Source organism: Haematobia irritans, chromosome 2, assembly GCF_050003625.1.
Source record: "Haematobia irritans isolate KBUSLIRL chromosome 2, ASM5000362v1, whole genome shotgun sequence".
Taxonomy (NCBI): Eukaryota; Metazoa; Arthropoda; class Insecta; order Diptera; family Muscidae; genus Haematobia; species Haematobia irritans.
The window spans coordinates 21775030-21788599 of record NC_134398.1 but is presented as its reverse complement, the minus strand read 5'-3'; the positions used below and the strand labels follow the sequence as shown (position 1 = coordinate 21788599).

At 26.3% G+C, this 13570-nt stretch overlaps 1 protein-coding gene across 1 annotated transcript in view; it reads right to left on the bottom strand.

The window, feature by feature from the left end:
- Nucleotides 1-12082, bottom strand: part of loh (thrombospondin type 1 domain containing lonely heart) — a 270439-nt gene extending 258357 nt beyond the window's left edge. The window contains exon 1 of the mRNA XM_075293524.1: nt 11655-12082. The gene's annotated coding sequence lies outside the window, so the exon portion shown is untranslated. The remainder of the gene's footprint in view (nt 1-11654) is intronic.
- Between the last annotated feature and the right edge of the window lie 1488 nt (nt 12083-13570).

The window sequence follows — 13570 nt, the reverse complement described above, 5'->3', positions numbered from 1 at the left end:
TCTTCCTACCAGTCGAGCGTTGTGCTAAGTGGGAGACAACCACCTATCAGGGATGACGAAATGTGACTACATGTAGAGGTCAGATCGGTGCTATCACAGCTATGACCAGACATTTCCAGGTACCTGGAGATTTGCTATGAATGCCAAAATTTTGGGTATTCACCTCAAATCACGAGTCATCTCTTTGCGTCTCATGTGAACCTCACCTACATCAATTGGACTCATCCAGTAGAAGCAGATCGCTTTCTCTAACTGTCATCTCTTTCCGTCTCCTGTGAACCCCACCTACATTAATCTGGACTGATCCAGTAGAAACAGATCGCTTTCTCTAACTGAATGTAGATTCCCGAAATTTAGGGAGATGTCCACAGACGAAAGTTTGGACATAGCTAGAACGGCTTAATGGACATAGCTATAACGGGTCTAAGATCAATATCTCAATGTGTCATAAAATTTGTTTTCTGTGTTCCCAACCAATGGTGTGACTATGGGCTCCTCTAGGTAAAATGATAGAACAAACAAGTGTTTTATTTATATAGTATTTGGGGTTTTCATCAATTAAATTAATTAATTAAAATTTCGAAAATACAATTTGTTATAATAAATTTAGGTCATTTTAAATAAATCGATATATTTGTTTTGTTGTTTTTTACTCCGTTTTTTTATTAATCCTCACACTACCCATTAGATTTCCCCAATCATGACCTTGTCACAACTTTTTATTATTTATTTACCAAAAATGGAAAATCGAGAATACTACTTTTTGGCTGTGATTTATTTCTAAAATTATAAGAAACTGCAAGAAATGATGATGAATGAATGAAATTTCAATATGAAAATCAGCCAACTGCTAAAGGAGGAAACAAATGTTTCCCCATTTTTTATAAACAATAATCAAATCTTCTGATCCACTGACCAATAGTCAAATATCGAAATATGGCCTTGACATATTGGCCAGATATTAAACAAAAATCAAATTGATACCAAAATTATAAAATAAACAAATATTAACATGATATATCACGATTCAGTTATCGGAAATCGGAAGCTGAATGCATAACAAACTTCACATTTTTTATTTTAGTTTTTCGACAACATAAACAAATAAAAATGAACTTCAGAAATTGGGGGAGAGAGAAAATCATGCCACAATAGACACCAGCATCTGTTGCACCATACACCAGGTTAAATTATAATAAAATCTTGTGAAAAAGAAATTGTGTAAAAATTCTTTTAAAGCATTCGATTGCAAAAATTATAAAAACAAAATTAAAAAAATTTTTTTTAAAAAAATTTTGCAAAATTTTTATACCCTCCACCATAGGATGGGGGGTATATTAACTTTGTCATTCCGTTTGTAATACATCGAAATATTGTTCTAAGACCCCATAAAGTATATATATTCTGGGTCGTGGTGAAATTCTGAGTCGATCTGAGCATGTCCGTCCGTCCGTCCGTCTGTTGAAATCACGCTAGCTTCCGAACGAAACAAGCTATCGACTTGAAACTTGGCACAAGTAGTTGTTATTTATGTAGGTCGGATGGTATTGCAAATGGACCATATCGGTCCACTTTTACGTATAGCCCCCATATAAACCGATCCCCCGATTTGGCAAATTTCATCCGATCCGGCTGAAATTTGGTACATGGTGTTAGTATATGGTCTCTAACAACCATGCAAAAATTGGTCCACATCGGCCCATAATTATATATAGCCCCCATATAAACCGATCACCAGATTTGACCTCCGGAGCCTCTTCGAAGACCAAAACTCATCTGATTCAGTTGATATTTGGTACGTGGTGTTAATATATGGCCTCAAACACCTATGCAAAAATTGGTCGAAATCGGTGCATACTTATATATAGCCCCCATATAAACCGATCCCCCGATTTGACCTCCAGAGCCCCTTGGAAGAGCAAAATTCTTCCCATATATATAGCACCCATATAAACCGATCCCCAGATTTGACCTCCGGTGCCTTTTGGAGAAGCAAAATTCATCCGATCTGGTTGAAATGTTGTACGTGGTGGTAGTATATGATATTTAAGAACCATGCCAAAAGTGGTCCATATCAGTCCATAATCATATATAGCCCCCATATAAACCGATCCCGAGATTTGGTTTTGGAGCCTCTTGGAGGAGCAAATTTCATCCGAGTTAGTTGAAATTTGGTACATTGTGCTAGTATATGGCCGTTAACAACCATGCCTAACTAGGTCCATATCGGTCTATAGTTATATATAGCCCTCAGATTAATCGATCCCCAATCACAGAAAAATTGGTCCATATCAATAATTGTATATAGCCCCCATATAAGCGACCCCCATATTGCAATTCTGGCTCCCTACGTACCGTGCAAAAGTCCATATCGATTCGTAATTATTTGTAGACTTACCTACACATACTTTTCTTGTCTAATGTATACCACGTATGGACTAACACACAATTTAGAAAACGAATTAAGATACCACAACCCAAGTAATTCGATTGACGCAATCCATGGTGGAGGGTACATAAGATTCGGCCTGGCCGAACTTACGGCCGTTTATACTTGTTAATATTAATATTGTCTTAAAACTTACGGAATCTCTCTTTAAAAATATTCATAAAAATAAAATAAATAATAATCGTTTTTTATATTTTTAACTGAAGTTAAGTGTAAATGTATAAATGAATTATTTATTTTTTTATTTTAAATGGTCTTGGTGTGTAATGGGTTAAATAGAATCTAACATTTTTGCCTTGTGAGTATTTTGAACTTGAAATCATTGTCACACATAGAAACAAAACTAAATTTAGGTCATAAATACGGCCTATGAAGCTGTCCAAATCATTTGCAGAATTTCTTCTATTTTAGATAAACCACAGTGCCATGTATGTCTTGTGTAAACCAAAATCTGAGTAATATGAACTTGAAAATGCTAATGGAAAAAAATAGTGAGTAAGCCCTTTGCAAGGGCGATGGCATAACCTCATGATAATATACAGGGTAGGTGACACGAAACTGTACCAATTTTTATTTCTATAGCACAATATTGTCAACATTTTATTCCTATAGAAAATTTTGCTACAATTTTATTTCTATAGAAAGTTTTGTCAAAATTTTATTTCTTTAGAAAATTTTGTCAAAATCTTATTTCTTAATGTTTTTTTTGCAAATTTTTACTTCTATGAAAATTTTGTTAAAATTTTATCTCTTTACAAAATTTTGTCAAAGTTTTATTTCTATAGAAAATTTTGTCACGATTTTATTGATATAGAAAATTTTGGCAACATTTTATTTCTACAGAAAATTTTGTCACAATTTTATTTCTATAAAAAGTTTTGTCAAAATTTTATTTCTATAGAAAATATTGTCAAGTTTTTATTTCTATAGAAAATATTGTCAAAATTGTAATTCTATATCAAATTGTCTCAAAATTTTATTTCTGTAGAAAATTTTGTCAAAAATTCTATAGAAAATTTTATCAAAATTTTATTTCTATAGAAAATTTTGTTAAAACTATATTTCTATACAAAATTTTGTCAAAATTTTATTTCAATGGAAAATTTTGTCAAAATTGTATGTCTTTAGAAAATTTTGTCAAAATTTTATTTCTTTACAAAATTTTGTCAAAATTTTATTTCTAGAGAAAATTTTGTCAAAATTTTATTTCTACTGAAAGTTTTGTCACAATTTTATTTCTATAGAAAATTTTGCCAAATTTTATTTCTATAAAACATTTTATCAAAGTTTTATTTATATTTTATTTTATGAAAAACTTTTTCAATATTTTATTTCTATAGAAAATTTTGTCAAAATTTTATTTCTATAGAAAATTTTGTGAAAATTTTAATTCTCAAGGAAATACTGTAAACATTTCTTTCTATAGAAAATTTTTTCAAAATTTTATTTCTATAGAAGATTTTGTCAAAATTTTATTTCTATAGAAAATTTTGCCAAAATTATATTTCTATAAAAAATTTTGCCAAAATGTTATTTCTATAGAATTTTTTTTTTATAGAAAATGTTATAAAAGTTTTATTCATATTTTATTTTATGGAAAATTTTTTAAATATTTTATTTCTATAGAAAATTTTGTCAAAATTTCAATTCTCTAGGAAATGTTGTAAACATTTTATTTCTATAGAAAATTTTTTCAAAATTTTATTTCTATAGAAAATTTTGTCAAAATTTTATTTCTATAGAAAATTTTTTCAAAATTGTATTTCTATAGAAAATCTTGTCCAAATTATATTTCTATAGAAAATTTTGCCGAAATTGTATTTCTATAAAAAATTTTGCCAAAATTGTATTTCTATAGAAAATCTTCCCAAAATTGTATTTCTATAGAAAATTTTGCCAAAATTTTATTTCTATACAAAATTATGCCAAAATTGTATTTCTATACGAAATCTTGTCAAAATTGTATTTCTATAGAATATTTTGTCAATATTTTATTTCTATACAAAATGTTGTCAAAATTTTATTTCTATAGAAAATGTTGTCCAAATTTTAATTCTCTGCTAGATGTTGTAAACATTTTATTTTTATAGAAATTTTTTTTCAAAATTTTATTTCTATAGAAAATTTTGCCAAATTTTTATTTCCATAGAAAGTTTTGCCAAAATTGTATTTCTATAGAAAATCTTGCCAAAATTTTATTTCTATAGAATTTTTTTTTGCTATCAAAGTTTTATTTATATTTTATTTTATGGAAAATTTGTTAAATATTTTATTTCTATAGAATATTTTGTCAACATTTTAGTTTTATAAAAAATTTTGTTAAAATTTTATTTCTATAAAAAGTTTTGTCAGATTTTTATTTCTATAGAAATTTTTGTCAAAATTTTATTTCTATAGAAAATTTTGTAAAAATTTTAATTCTATAGAAAATTTTGTCAAAACTTTAATTCTCTAGAAAATGTTGTAAACATTTTCTTTCTATAGAAAATTTTGTCAAAATTTTATTTCTAAAGAAAATTTTGCCAAAATTGTACTTCCATAGAAAATGTTGTCAAAATTGTATTTCTATAGAAAATTTTGTCAAAATTTTATTTCTATAGACAATTTTGCCAAAATTATATTTCTATACAAAATTTTGCCAAAATTTTATTTCTATAGAAAAATTTTTTTTCTATAGAAAATGTTATCAAAGTTTTATTAATATTTTATTTTATGGAAAATTTTTTTAAATATTTTATTTCTATAGAAAATTTTTTCAAACTTTTAGTTTTATAAAAAATTTTGTTAAAATTTTATTTCTATAAAAAGTTTTGTCAGGTTTTTATTTCTATAGAAAATTTTGTCCAAACTTTATTTTTATAGAAAATTTTGTAAATATTTTATTTCTATAGAACATTTTAATTCTCTAGAAAATGTTGTAAACTTTTTTTTTATAGAAAATTTTGTCAAAATTTTATTTCTATAGAAAATTTTGCCAAAATTGTATTTCCATAGAAAATCTTGTCAAAATTGTATTTCTATAGAAAATTTTGTAAAAATTTTATTTCTATAGAAAATTTTGCCAAAATTATATTTCTATACAAAATTTTGCCAAAATTTTATTTCTATAGAAAAAAAATTTTTTTCTATAGAAAATGTTATCAAAGTTTTATTTATATTTTAATTTATGGAAAATTTTTTAAATATTTTATTTCTATAGAAAATTTTGTCAAACTTTTAGTTTTATAAAAAATGTTGTTAAAATTTTATTTCTATAAAAAGTTTTGTCAGGTTTTTATTTCTATAGAAAATTTTGTCAAAATTTCAATTCTCTAGAAAATGTTGTAAACATTTTATTTCTATAGAAAATTTTGTAAACATTTTATTTCTATAGAAAATTTTGTCAAAATTTTATTTCTATAGAAAATTTTGCCAAAATTGTATTTCTATAGAAAATTTTGCCAAAATTTTATTTCTATAGAAAATTTTGTCAAAATTGTATTTCTATCGAAAATCTTGCCGAAATTGTATTTCTATAGAAAATTTTGAAAAATTTTATTTCTTTAGAAAATTTTGTCAAAATTTTATTTCTATAGAAAATTTTGTCAAAATGTTATTTCTATAGAAAATTTTGTCAAAATTTTATTTCCTTACAAAATTTTGTCAACATTTTATTTCTATAGAACATTTTATCAAAGTTCAATTTATATTTTATTTTAAGGAAAATTTTTTCAATATTTTATTTCTATAGAAAATTTTGTCAAAATTTTATTTCTATAGAAAAATTTGTCAAAATTTTAGTTTTAAAAGAAATTTTGTCAAGACTTTATTTCTATAAAAAGTCAAAATTTTATTTCTATAGCAAATTTTCTCAAAATTTTATTTCTGTAGAAAATTTTGTCCAAAATTCTATAGAAAATTTTATCAACATTTTATTTCTATAGAAAATTTTATTAAAACTATATTTCTATACAAAATTTTGTCCAAATTTTATTTCTATAGAAAATTTTATTTCCATAGAAAATTTTGTCAAAATTTTATTTCTTTAGAAAATTTTGTCAAAATTTTATATCTTTACAAAATTTTGTCAAAATTTTATTTCTATAGAAAATTTTATCAAAATTTTATTTCTATAGAAAATTTTGTCAACATTTTATTTCTATAGAAAATTTTGTCAAAATGTTGTTTCTATAGAAAATTTTGTCAAAATTTTATTGCTATAGAAAATTTTGTCAAAATTTTATTTCTATAGAAAATTTGTCAAAATTCTATTTCTATAGAAAATTTGTCAAAATTCTATTTCTATGGGAAATTTTGTTAAAATTGTATTTTTAGAAAATGTTGTCAAAATTTTATTGCTATAGAAAATGTTGTCCAAATTTTATTTCTATAGCAGTTTGTGAACAAACAAAATGATTTACTAGCCGCAAAGATCACCGGAAAATTTATAGCCTCGCTTAGTCACCAGAACTCAAGCGCCGATGGTAATGGTGTGGGCCTTCGTAGCGGCAATGACCGCTCCCCTCTCGTTTCATTGACCGTCTAATAAATTTGCGAATATAATCGGGAAAATATCCTTATTAAAAAAACTTGTTCTCAATATTGAGTAAATGGCATATCCTAAAATTTCGGTAACATAATAGTCAATATTATGTCAATATTTTTTCCCAGTGTATTGTCCAAAATTTGGTAGAAAATTGCTTTGGATGTACAATAGCCCATTTTTCGCTAGCATAGTGTCTATTATTTTATAATTAATCGTTTTTGTTCTTAAAATGCTCTTACATCTATTTAGGGAAAACAACTAAAGGCATTCTACAAAAAAGGCAATGCAAAACAATGCATACAATTAAATAATTAATTGAAATTTAGAACAATTTATTTTTGGGGGAGGCAAACTCTTCACAGGGGAAGTTCACAACTTTGCAAAAACACAACATAGAAATCTGGGAGTGCCTCCTATTTCGTAATGATGCGTAAATTAAATGGTTTTTATAATTTGGTTTTTTTGTTGTTTTTTTAGGGAAAATTTGTTAACACAAATTCATTAGTTTTAATTGATGTTATGAGAAAAGCTGTAGAAGAATTAGGCATAGAATTAATTGCTACAATGGCAATTTAATTACCATAAACGATGTAGCCGAAAGTTTTTGAATGTGGCAAAGATTTCCAAAATTCATTTTTTTTATATTTTCATATTTGGTAAATTTGAAAATTGAACAATATTTTAGAACTCATTAAGTAAACTGACAAAAACAAACAAAATTATAGGAGAAAAACGCAAAAATTTTTCCAATTAAAATTTTAATTCACGCCTGACTGTACATGTTTCAGTTCGGGCGAATGAACCTTCCCGCAGCCTTTAGAATAGATCTGGCTGGGCTAATTTTAATTGTTTTTAAAAAAATGTCTGAAGCTAAACATGGTAGAGGATCTAATTATAATTTGTATAGCCTGGGCCAGAGGGTATTATAAGTTAGTGCATATATTCGCAACTTCCAAAAGGAAACGAGATAGACATGTCATCTTTGGCAATAATACTCAGGGTTGGTCCCTGAGCACGGTGGTTACTCGAGCCAAATATAATCTACTACAATTTGAAGAAAATTTTACCAACAAACTACCAAATAAAAAAAAAACTTATTTTGTTTTATTTCTATGGAAAATTTTGCCAACATTTTTTTTCCTAGATATAATTTTGTCAAAATTTTATTCCTATAGAAAAATTTGTCAAAATTTTTTTTCTATATAAATTTTTTAAAATTTTTATTTCTATACAAATTTTTTAAAAATTTTATTTCTATGAAAAATTTTTAAAAATTTTATTTCTATAAAAAATGTCAAAATTGTATTTGTATAAAAAATTTTGTCAAAATTTTATTTCTACAGAAAATTTTGTCAATCATTTTTTTTGTCAAAATTTTATTTCCATAGAAAAATTTGTTAAAATTGTGTTTCTATTAAAAATTTTGTCAAAATTTTATTTCTATAGAAACATTTTTGAACATTTTATTTCCATTAGAAATTTTGTCAAAATTTTATTTTTGGGCAAAATGTTATTTCCATATAAAATTTTGTCAAAATTTTACTTCTATAGAAAATTTTGTCAAAATTTTATTTCGATAGAAAATTTTGTTAAAATTTTATTTCGATAGAAAATTTTGTTAAAATTTTATTTCGATAGAACATTAGATCAAATTTATATTTCTATATAAAATTTTGTCAAAATTTAATTTCTACAGAAAATTTTTTCAAAATTTTATTTCCATAGAAAAATTTGTTAAAATTGTATTTTTATAAAAAATTTTGTCAAAATTTTATTTTTATAGAAATATTTTTGAACATTTTATTTCCATTAGAAATTTTGTCAAAATTTTATTTTTGGGCAAAATGTTATTTCCATATAAAATTTTGTCAAAATTTTATTTCTATAGAAAATGTTGTCAACATTTTTTTCGATAGAAAATTTTGTTAAATTTTTATTTCTATAGAAAATTTTATTTCTATCGAAAATTTTATCAAATTTATATTTCTATATAAATTATGTCAAAATGTTATTTCTGTTGAAAATTTTGTCAATATTTTATTTCTATAGAAAATTTTGTCAACATTTTTTTCGATAGAAAATTTTGTTAAAATTTTATTTCGAAATCTACCAAAACATCAAGAATTCTACCAATCCACTAAACAGTAAAAAATCTACCATTTGTGGTAGAATTCTACCAATGGTGGCAACCGTGCCCCTGAGCCGATCCATGACCATGTCTGTATGTCTGTGAACACATTTGTGTACACGCAGAAAAGGAATATTATCACCCCAACCATGTTTCAAGAGCACAATGTTACTTTTTCACGGAAAACATGTAACATGTTTGTCGAAACCATGTTATTTTATCGGAAATAATATATCTGATTTCGGAAAGCATGTTATGTGTGTCTAAATAGAAAAGAATATTTTTGCAAACAAAATGTTACATGGTCGCCGTGGTTACATGGTCGTCGGTGGGAGCCACCGTGGTGCAATGGTTAGCATGCCCGCCTTGCATACACAAGGTCGTGGGTTCGATTCCTGCTTCGACCGAACACCAAAAAGTTTTTCAGCGGTGGATTATCCCACCTCACTATGCTGGTGACATTTCTGAGGGTTTCAAAGCTTCTCTAAGTGGTTTGACTGTAATGTAGAAATCCGTTCGGACTCAGCTATAAAAAGGAGGTCCCTTGTCATTGAGCTTAACATGGAATCGGGCACTCAGTGATAAGAGAGAAGTTCACCAATGTGGTATCACAATGGACTGAATAGTCTAAGTGAGCCTGATACATCGGGCTGCCACCTAACCTAACCTAACCTACATGGTCGCCGTGAAAAAGTAACATGGTGCTGTTGAAACATGTTTGAAGTGATCATAGTTCTTCTCTGGGTGTAATCAAAGTCGTGGTAGCTGTCTTGGACCAACCAACATCAAACTTAGCACAAATATCTATTTTGGGTCAGAATAGAACCCTATTGATTTTGGCAGAAATCGGATCAAATGTAGATATAGCTCCCATATATATCTTTCGTCCGACTCATATAACCACGGAGGCCAATGTTTTACTCTGATTTACGTGAAACTTTGCAAAGGGAGATATGCATGCCAAATTAGGATGAAATCGGTTTAGCTCCCATGTATATGTATATAACTCTCATATATATGTTTTTCCGATTTGTTGTGGATAAGCATGTCAAATTTGATTGAAATCAGTTCAGATTTAAATATAGCTCTATAGAAATAAAATTTTGACAAATTTTTCTATAAAAATAAAATTTTAACAAAATTTTGTATAGAAATACAATTTTGACGAAGTTTTCTATAGAAATACAATTTTGACAAAATTTTCTATAGAAATACAATTTTGACAAAATTTTCTATAGAAATAAAATTTTGACAACATTTTTTATAGAAATAAAATTTTGACTGAATTTTCTCGAGAAATAAAATTTTGACAAAATTTTGTAAAGAAATAAAATTTTGACAAAATTTTCTGTAGAAATAAAATTTTGACAAAATTTTGTATAGAAATATAGTTTTAACAAAATTTTCTATAGAAATAAAATTTTGATAAAATTTTCTATAGAATTTTGGACAAAATTTTCTACAGAAATAAAATTTAGAGAAAATTTGCTATAGAATTAAAATTTTGACAAAATTTTCTATAGAAATAAAAACTTGACACAATTTTCTATAGAAATAAAATTTGGAAAAAAATTTTTGTGGAAATACAATTTTGACAAAATTTTTTATAGAAATAAAATTTTGACAACATTTTCTGTAGAAATAAAATTTTCATAAAATTTTCTAATAAAATAAAATTTTGACAAAATTTTCCTTAGAAAAAAATTTTACAAAATTTTCTATTGAAATAAAATTTTCTTTATAAATAAAAAAATTTTCTACAGACAAAAATTTCTTTAGAAATAAAATTTTAACAAGATTTTCGATTGAAATAAAATTTTGACAAAATTTTTTACAGAGATAAAATTTTGAGATCTTTTTTTTTTGGGGGGAGGGGATTCCAAAATACCCAAATGTTACTTGAAAAATATAAATTAAAAAAAAATCTATAGACAAAAATTTCTTTAGAAATAAAATTTTGACAACATTTTCGATTGAAATAAAATGTTGACAAAATTTTTTATAGAGATAAAATTTTGAGATTTTTTTTTTTTTTGGGGGGAAGGGGTATTCCAAAATACCCAAATGTTACTTGAAAAATATAAATTTAGGACAAGACACAATATTAATGATTTTTTCAAATAAAGACATTTTAGTTTAAAGAAAGTTTATAATCTTTTATTTTTCACTAGTTTTAGAACAGCAATATTTGAACTGTTCGTGCCTCCGCTAAAGTCATAATACTGTGAGCCTAGACTTAAATCCTCCAATAAAATGTCTTTATTTTCAAGAAGCGGCATCTTTGGCTCGGAATCAATACCAAAATCCTTAAGAGAACCATTGCACATTTAAATAAAATTAATTCAATTTTTAACTAGCACAAAAATTTAAATGTTTACTATTCCAGAATGTAATTCTTAAAATCCTACACATTTTTTAAATCCTAAAAATTAGGCCTGCATTCACAATCCAATTGTTCCAAATTGATTTTATTTTCAAATTAGTCCTTGATAGTATTGGTTGCCAATAAATTTTACATTTTATTAAAGAAACTTCAATATTGCACTTCTTACCTTTTTCTAAGTTTAAACTTTCTAGATTTGTTGTTAAAGAATGTGTATTAATTTTTTTTCTAAAGCGTATAACTATTTATATTATTTTAGTTTATTTTTTTTTTAATTTCTTCGTAATTATTGCACTAATTATTTCTTACAATATTTGTTTTTTTTTTTAATTTTTTTATTAATAAATAAAATCTAGAACAATTCCTTTCAGACAATACACAATGACAACAATGATCACTTTCTTTTCGTTTTTTTTTTTTCTTTTTATTGTTGGACGAAATTGCCTCCGTTCACACACGAACACTAGGTCAAGGAGTTGTTGTTCTCTTCTTCAATTTATTTCCGTTTTATATTATTTTTTATGTTTGTTTATTTATTTAGCTTTTCTTTTCGCTAAGCAACAAAGCTCGTCTTAACGTTATCGTGCGCAAATCCGAACTGAAATTGCGGGAAAAACAAATCTAAATACTTGGGCGCAAAACAGACACTGCGCAGACATCAACGCAAACGTCATCTATCGCCGTTTGCGTCAGGCACAGACATCTGGAAGAGCACAACACCAAAAACAAAAAACAAACATTACTCACTTAAATAAGAACACTAAACCCCCGTTATTACAGCATAAACCACAGCCTATCAATGAGAAAATAAATATATGTGAAGCAAGCCTTAACATAGCTGTCGGCATTATTCAGTAATCTTTGCAAAAGCTCTGCCTGCAGTAATGACAGCAACAACGTCGATGCTAGCAGAACACATTTTAACCGCATTAGCATCATCATTCGACCAAATGTTGCATTAACAGTACAAACATAAAAAAATACCCCAGCAACATATTCAGTGTGAGTAAAGTGTGTGCACTTAACAAGCCTGCCAAAGACGAACGAGTACTTTAACGAATCCCCAACGAAACGAACGAACGAATCCATCCATTCAACACAAATCGTATATGCAAACCCATCGTCGTATCAAGTATATTTTTCGTATGGCTATTGGTGTGTTTGCATGTTACACATTTACATTAGGCAAACAACACTTTCATAGAACATTTACCACAAGATAGGCAAGAGCAGCACATTAAGCAGCAACATATGCAGGCCGCCCCATCACACAGGCAGTTAATATACAAAGTATAAAACATGATTCTGCTAACTTCACATAAACAGCAACCGATAACAACATCCAGTTAGATAGTTAACTACACTGTAACATATTTGCCTTAACAGCAGCACTGTAAAATGATTGAAGTTCATAAGAAAATGTTAGCAGCTATTAACAGTCGCCTGCCTATTAAATTTTAACCAAGTGGTATGTTGTGTGAAATATTGGAAATTATGTACATATCCCCTATTTGTCTTATCTAACAGTGTTGGCCAATGTTTAGGACTTCGAACGCCTGTTAGGAATTATTATACACACAAAAAAAAAAAATATATAAAAACTATACAATATTAAAATTGGTAACATGGAAATACAATAATAATACATAATATAATTTCTAAAAATAACCTTTAAATACGTAATAAATAATATAATAACATATAAATTAACAATAATATACAAAGAAAAATTCACTAGATGTTTACTTGAAGCCAACCTTTTTGACCTTCTCTTAAGAATTTGTTATTGATATAAAATTTTGTAAAAATTTTCTATAGAAATAAAATTTTTGGCAAAATTTTCTATAGAAATAAAATTTTTGGCAAAATTTTCTATAGAAATAAAATTTTTGACAAAACTTTCTATAGAAATACAATTTCCTATGGAAATAAAATCTTGACAAAATGTTCTATAGATATAAAATTTTTAACAAAATTTTCTATAGAAATAAAATTTTTGCAAAGTAAAATTAAAAAAAAATTACTGTATAAAATAAAATTTTAACAAAATTTTCTAAAGAAATAAATTTTTGACAAAATTTTCTA